We start from the raw sequence: 7,201 nt of genomic DNA, 5'->3' as shown, positions 1-7,201 counted from the left end.
CAGCTGCAACACAGTTTGAAATGTAGCTCTGGAGGGTCTGTGAATTCTATGAGCTGTGCTGTTTTGCTGGTCTTTTCTGGACTGCAGGGCTCAAGCTTTTCCTTCCTTCTAAAATTCACTAGATTTTTTGAGCTAGGAGAATGCCACTTTTACTGTCCAGTATTTAGGAAAGGAAAACTCTTCTTTTACGTGGCTGTGAAATGAATTTCTATGTTAATCTACCCTAATTATTGCATGGTATAGACAGAAAATATTCTTCTAAAAAGGGCAGAGAGACACCTTCCTGAAACTGGGGTGAGAACTATGCATCTCTGGAACTACTTTTTGTTTGCCCTGGATCCAGCTGCAAACACTTTGCAGCAAAACCTTCTTCTCCTCATCATTTGAATGAGATGTGGGACTGGGAATAGGTCCTAAAGCAAGTGGTGCACAGCTCAGGGATGAAAGATAGGAAGCTGAGTTCAGTCTTGTGGAAAAGTCCTTAACCCCAGTGAGATTACCTGACCAAATCTGCTGTGTGACCTTGGCTTCTGCTTGGCCACGGACCCTGCACACTGAATAGGTGTGCAAGAGCTGAGACCCAAACCAATAAATAATACTGCTATAGGGCCACTGTCAAGGAACACAGATAAAGTGAAGGAAAAGGAAACCCATTGCAAGAAGGGTGAGAGAACCTTTTCTAAGTAGATATACCTTTATTACAAAACTTTGAATTATTTCTTCTGATGAGCTGTGGCACAGTCCTGGGCTGTGATGTGTCAGGTTGTGAAAGTCTCAGTATTACTTGAGAATCCCAGGGTGCAGCCCATGGTAGAACAAATTAGCATGGCTTCTACCAAATTGTCAGTGATTGACAGGTGATGGGCTGGTGCTGACAGCATGAGGTAGCTGAAGCCACTGCTCCACTGCCTGAACAGCTGAGCTCAGTTTTTCCCTGCCTTAAAGAAAAGTCAGTGCAGTCCACATTTCCATTCCTGTTGGATTATTGATCACTCTCAGCACAGAGTGTGCCATGGAGTGATTCTGTCAATTTTAAGCAGAATATGGCTAGACTATTAAAACAAATGTGAGAACTTTGCTTTGGACACACCAGAGCTTGGTTAATGGACATTGAATGACCATTGAAGGCACAAGTGGCTTTAATTAAGAGCAGGAGAGACATGAGATCTCAGCAGGTTATGATGAGGGTGGGTACAAAAAAGCTCTCTCAAATGTGAGGCAGAAGAGCATCAGAGCAGCATCCCTACTGCAAGGCGAGGCAGGGGAGTCTCATGGGAGCCCCCACAAGGTTTTAATGGATCCTCACTGGTCTCTCCTGTGCTGTGCTACATTCAGCCAGGCATTTAAGCTGTCTATTCCTGGTACTCTGCACAGTAATGAAGGGGTGTTTGCAGAAAGAAAAGAAGGGGAAAAAAGAATGAGGAAAGCTACCAGAATTTCCTGCAGAGACCCAGGATGCCATCTGCCCAAGAGAAAACATTCAATCCTGATTTTAAAGATTTATGTGATAAATTCCCTACCTTGCTGCCTTTCATCTTTGTCCATTATCTGGCCATGATGGGAATCACTCATTCCTGATACTGCCTTTGGTGTCAGTCTGATGTACCTTAGAGCTGCTGCTGGAGTATGGAGCCACCAGCTGGTGCCACGTTCCTCCTTCTCTGATGGAAAATCAAATTATCCCACTCTCCTTCCCACAGCTTTGCTATAGGTGACATCATAAAGGAAAAGTCTTGTGTGGCCTTGAGCCCATCCTCCAACAGCCGCCCAAGATACCTGTCAGAAAAATAGAAAAAGTGTTTTCCTATTAGGGGTTATTGAATAAAACTATTTTGAAATAAAATATCTATAGTGCAACGTGGTCATTGAATAATTAAGGCTTTGTGGGGAGGGTTTCAGCAAAAGATGTTGTTTAGAGTATACCTGTTACAGTGACATTCCAGTGAGGAATCAGAGGAGAGTATAGCAATAGCTAAGGGAGTGACTGGTGCTGGTTAAGATCACCTTTATATTGTAGCTGGAGTGAAGTATGGATGTTGGCCTCAGTTTCCTCATCTGTGAATTTGATACTTATTGGCTTCCTGAAGAACTGAGCAATATCTTGAGTACATTTTTATTATCTCCATGTAGGATTCATATGCATGTTCTTCTGTGAAGTAAAGAAAACTGTGATTGGTCTGTTTAGTAGTGCTAGAAGAGCAAACCTTATTTTTTTCCCTTCACTGTACTCTTGAATTCAATAAATGTGAGGAGAAAAAAAGATGAAGAAAACATAAAGATAAAAGGTTGTTTTAGTTACTTTACAACAATCAGTTCAAAAGAAGAATTCAGCATTATGACACATTGATGTGCAGTCACCAGAAACCCATCAAATTTCATCTCTTGTCACACAGAGTATTCATTGTGAAATCCACCACCTTTTCTCTTTCAACTTCGGGTGTTGCTTGGCACCACCTGCAAGGGTATTCACCCTTGTGGAAGTCAAGTGCCAACAGGGGTCAAGTAGAGCAGAGCAGAGGTAGTGTAGGTGCACATTGGGGGGTGAGAGGTGGCTGGGAAAGCCTTACTGCTAGCAGAGGGAAGACATGGCCTCAGTCCCTGACTGGTAAATCTGGAGCTATAACTCATTTTACATCCACAGAGTAAGGTCTAGATCAAGACAGTGCTTCCCAGTTCCCATAGCCCAGTATGGGATCCTCTGCCAGCAGTTTGTGATGGTCTTAAATATGCCAGGCTGGGCAAAAGGCAGGAGTGAGGCTTGTATAAGCTTCCAACAACTTTTATGCTTAATTTATTCACCCAAGACAAATGATATTTTGTACCTGTGTGAAAATAAAGCCTGGTGAGAACTCATAACACAGGGAAATGTTCAGTTTGTCCCAACTTCTCTTGCATTTGTTCCATTTCATGGAAGTTGGTTGAACCATCCAAACCTGATGCTCCACTCAGTTTACTCATTCCAGTTCTCTCTGTGGACAAGGAAAGAAGGTTATAACACAAATTTAACCAAATATGCTCAGTCTTAACCAAATATGCTCAGTCTTGACCAAATATTAATGGTGGAAGATGTACAGTACAGTCATCTACAAGCAAGAGTTTTCTTTGACAGTTATTTACCCATACAGACATCACCAAAATCACTTCAAAATAGTCTCCTTCTTAAATTATACAGGGATAATTGCATCTATTTTTTACATGAATGAAAACAATTATTCATAATAGCTTCCAAGATAGTGTTGAATACCTGGGTTCAGTTTGGATTTATGCACAGTATGTGGATGGGTAAAATTTACCCATCTTAACATCAAAGTGCATAATGATCACACTTGATCACTATCACTCTTGCTTAGTGCTGAGGAACTGACTTAGAGGTATACTCTCTTTTTTTCCTTTATCCAAATTATTATTTTCTCCTCTGTGCTCAAATCATTGACAATATAGAGAACAGAAATCCTCTTTTTTTTCCTTTTTTTGTTTTGTTTTGTTTTGTTTTGTTTTGTCCCTCTGGAGTTTTCCACTCCCTGTATTTTCTTCTGCTGCTGCTGTTGTTTTGAGAAATGGATAGGTGTGGGAGGGGGAAGACTAACCCATCTAGTTACACAATCTGCCATCATCAGTGAATTTGCAGCACTGTCTTTGGACTGGGCAGACATTTCCAAACTCTCATTGTCTTGTCAGAATTTGCAGGTGCCTTGGGGCAAAGTCCTTTGTGTCATCATGTCAACTGATGCACACTTCCTTCTTGGCATTAAATTTACTTGCATAGGGAGAATGTATTTTTTTTTACATGCAGTTATAGAGACAGCAGTTATGTCTGCCTGCTGTATGCAAAGAAGGTGCCAGTTTACTGCTACACCTCCAAACCTCCTTTTCCTTGTTGTGGACTGTTGAGACTAAGAGCAACAGGGTAAAAATGTTTGTGAAAGGCTGGCGTTGGATGCCAGGGGAAGGCTTGTCCTAGAGAGGACAGATACAATAAAGAAGGTTTTGAATTTCTTCTAAGTTTTTTCAATATGAATAAAAGAATTCCAGTGAGGTGATCTGCCTAGAATTTAAGAAAAACAACAGACTATTAAAAAGTAATGAAACAGTTCTGAAAACAAGTGTACAAAGAGGACATAGAAAATAGTGTCTGCCAGGTATTGAGCCTGTCCTTGTGTCAGAAAACTCATGTGAATGCTCACCCTGCTCTGAGCCCTGTGCCAGGGTGTCCCTCTCTGCCGTGGAAGCCAGCATCACCTCCTGAAGGAGCAGGGCTCTCCTGGGCACAGCCCTGACAGCAAATTGAAATGAAGAGCAAAATCCAGCCCTCTGCAAGCCAAGATCCTGACTGATGCTAAGATTACTGTGAGTGTCACCCTTTCCTGTGAGTGGAAATTTGCTGCACAGCTACAGTGTGTGTGTGCATGTATGTATATTTGTGATCTATAGTAGATACTATAGCTATATGTAATTGATAGCATTGTCTGTAAACACATTCACTCACACTCCCAGATTACCACACACAGAGGTGACATTCAATGACCTCAGCTCAGAGTGTTCTCTCTCTAATCCTTTTTGCATTTGCACTGTAGCTACACAGGAAGACACCTGAAGTCTCAGTATTTTTAGACAAGGATGAATGAGATGGATGTTACAAATGTACACTTCATTTCCCATGAGCAACACTTCATTATGGACAAAAATATTATTCTCTTTGTACGGGTTCTTAGAGGAAAGATCTTGTAAGCAGCAAGACCATATTTTCTCTGCCTCTGTATGTGTAACCAGAAACACACCTGAGGAGGAAGTGAATAGCTGGGATTAAATCTAATGTACCTGGATAAAAATTTTAAAAGATTGGAGAGGAACGGAATAGAATAGAATAGAATAGAATAGAATAGAATAGAATAGAATAGAATAGAATAGAATAGAATAGAATAGAATAGAAGGTTGTGGATGCTTTATATCTATTTTAGAACAGGTGAAATAAACTAGTAAATAAAAAAGTTTACACTAACAATACACACAGCTGTGTGAAATAAATAAATGGTTTTTTTTTATGTTTCCTACAATTGAGAACCAGTGTATTGAGCCCTGATAGCTTGGTATAGAGGCAAACCAGACAATGTGATCAATAATCAAAAGCTGCTCTACTGATCCTTACCATTGATCTGACCTGAACTGATTTTGTTATTGGAAGTTTGAGTGGAAGCAATATCTACATCAACAAAACAACTGAAAAATTGCTGTTTATTTGTTCCACTGTGGGAAAGGAGAGGTGGAAGAACTCAAGCCGACATTTTATTATCTTCTTAGTCATGCTACAAAATGACATGTCACCCTACTTACACATTAAATAAGTTAGTATAAATAGTTGCCAAAAATCCTGGCAGCACAAAATTGCACTTAAATGTTTTAGACAGATTAGAATTCTATTTGCTCATTATTCACCATTTCCTAATTTAAAAACCAAAAAAGTCTGTTCTCTGTCCCATCTCAAGCACAAGGCTTTACAGCTGCATGCTCTTGTCACTTCCAGCTCTCCCATCTGTTGCTGCAGAGCAATGATAAATGAAGTTTCAATGTGATCATAAAAGCAGGCTAATCATTTTGACACAAAACAAAACTTAGATAGGAAAAAATAATTATAATATGCTCTTGGTTTTGGAATAAAGAATTTTCATTATTTCAGAGGGAGGTTTAAAGCATGAAAAGAATTATGTGTCAGAAATTAGAAAAATAACAATGAAGACTGAATTCCTTAGAACACATAAAGGAACAATTTTTTTGAGGCCAAAAAGCTTCTATAATTTCTTGGATAAAAAATGTAGTTTTGGGACTTTTGTTTGATGTTTGACATTGAAATAGGATGTCAGGTATCATCATGCATTTCAGGTGTTGCAATTCTCATTTGATATAACAGATTCCAGATTCATTCTGTTCGATTAAGAAGCTGTGAATATGTAATAATAGTGATAAAGAGGTGTTTTCCATGATGGAGAGAACTGAGAGCATAATAAGCATGTGAAATATCTAGAATGATATTCATTAAAGGATGACATTTCTGCTCAGTGGCATGCCATGCTTGGTTTGACAGAGGAGTAACAAAAAGCTGATCCGGAAACCCTACATTTTTATGCCAAACTTGACCAACTTGTCTAAGTTACTGCAACATCCTTCCAAAGATACCCACAGCTTTCAGTACATTCACTTCATAATTTATAATTGTACTAAGGCATATAATTTGAAAAAATAAACAAAATCTGGTGGAAAATCTTCCTGTGATGGAAGTGTACCACATTAGCCAGCATATAGATGACCTTTTTTTTTCTCTTGAGGGGGGAGGATAAATTAAAATAAAATAGTCAGTAAGTATCATTTTAACTGCTATGCAGACTCTATTTATAGAGTCAATTTCTTGAAATCACTTTATTTCTAACAGTAATTTAAAGAGCTCCTCCTCCAGACTTAGATTTTTTAAACTATTTTTAAAATACAGATTTAATAATTTTGAAAAAAATTTATTCATTCAGTCTTTCACTTTTTGTGGAGTCTCACCTTTCCTCCTTCCCAAGACAGTTTATGCCAACAATTCATTGCTGCATTTTCAAAGCATGATGTGTTTCTGGTTCCTATCTAGCCTCATCTGTTAGATCAGACAGTTCCACCAAGAGAAACGTTCCTCTTTTGTGGACATCTGCAGAATACCATCAGGTCTGTTCTCTTCACTTTCACATTACAGAAACAGATTGCCTCTCTCCCTCTGTCAGGCCGCCCGGATTTAAGCACCTTGCCGTGCAGTCCATTCCAGGCGTGAGTCATTTACAAAAGCAGGGATGTGCAGAAGCAATCCTCCTGGCCACGGCCAGTGGCTGTACCCGTGCAGCAGAACTGCATCTGTTCCATCACATTTGAGCCCACACAGGACTCGTAAAGTTTAGCAAGCATTTGTCCTCAGGATGTGAGTACGGAAAGAGCGGGGCACGCATCGGAACCCGAGTTGTTTGAGCCAAGGGAACTACAAGCCTGAGGACCACACGTGCTAAATGCTGTGTTTAGAGAGCACATCCCTCGTGATGAGAGGCTACAGTGCTGAAATTGGCTGAGTGATATCACAGGCTGTCAGGTGCCATCTTCAGTCAATTATGGTTTTATTTTTTTATTGTAGCAATTGAGAAGAAATCAGTTTTAAACAGAGATGTAGTCAAATAGAGGGGAT

This window comes from Cinclus cinclus, chromosome 4 (assembly GCF_963662255.1).
Source record: "Cinclus cinclus chromosome 4, bCinCin1.1, whole genome shotgun sequence".
Classification (NCBI taxonomy): domain Eukaryota; kingdom Metazoa; phylum Chordata; class Aves; order Passeriformes; family Cinclidae; genus Cinclus; species Cinclus cinclus.
The sequence above is the reverse complement of the archived record's forward strand: the minus strand, read 5'-3'. Positions refer to the sequence as shown.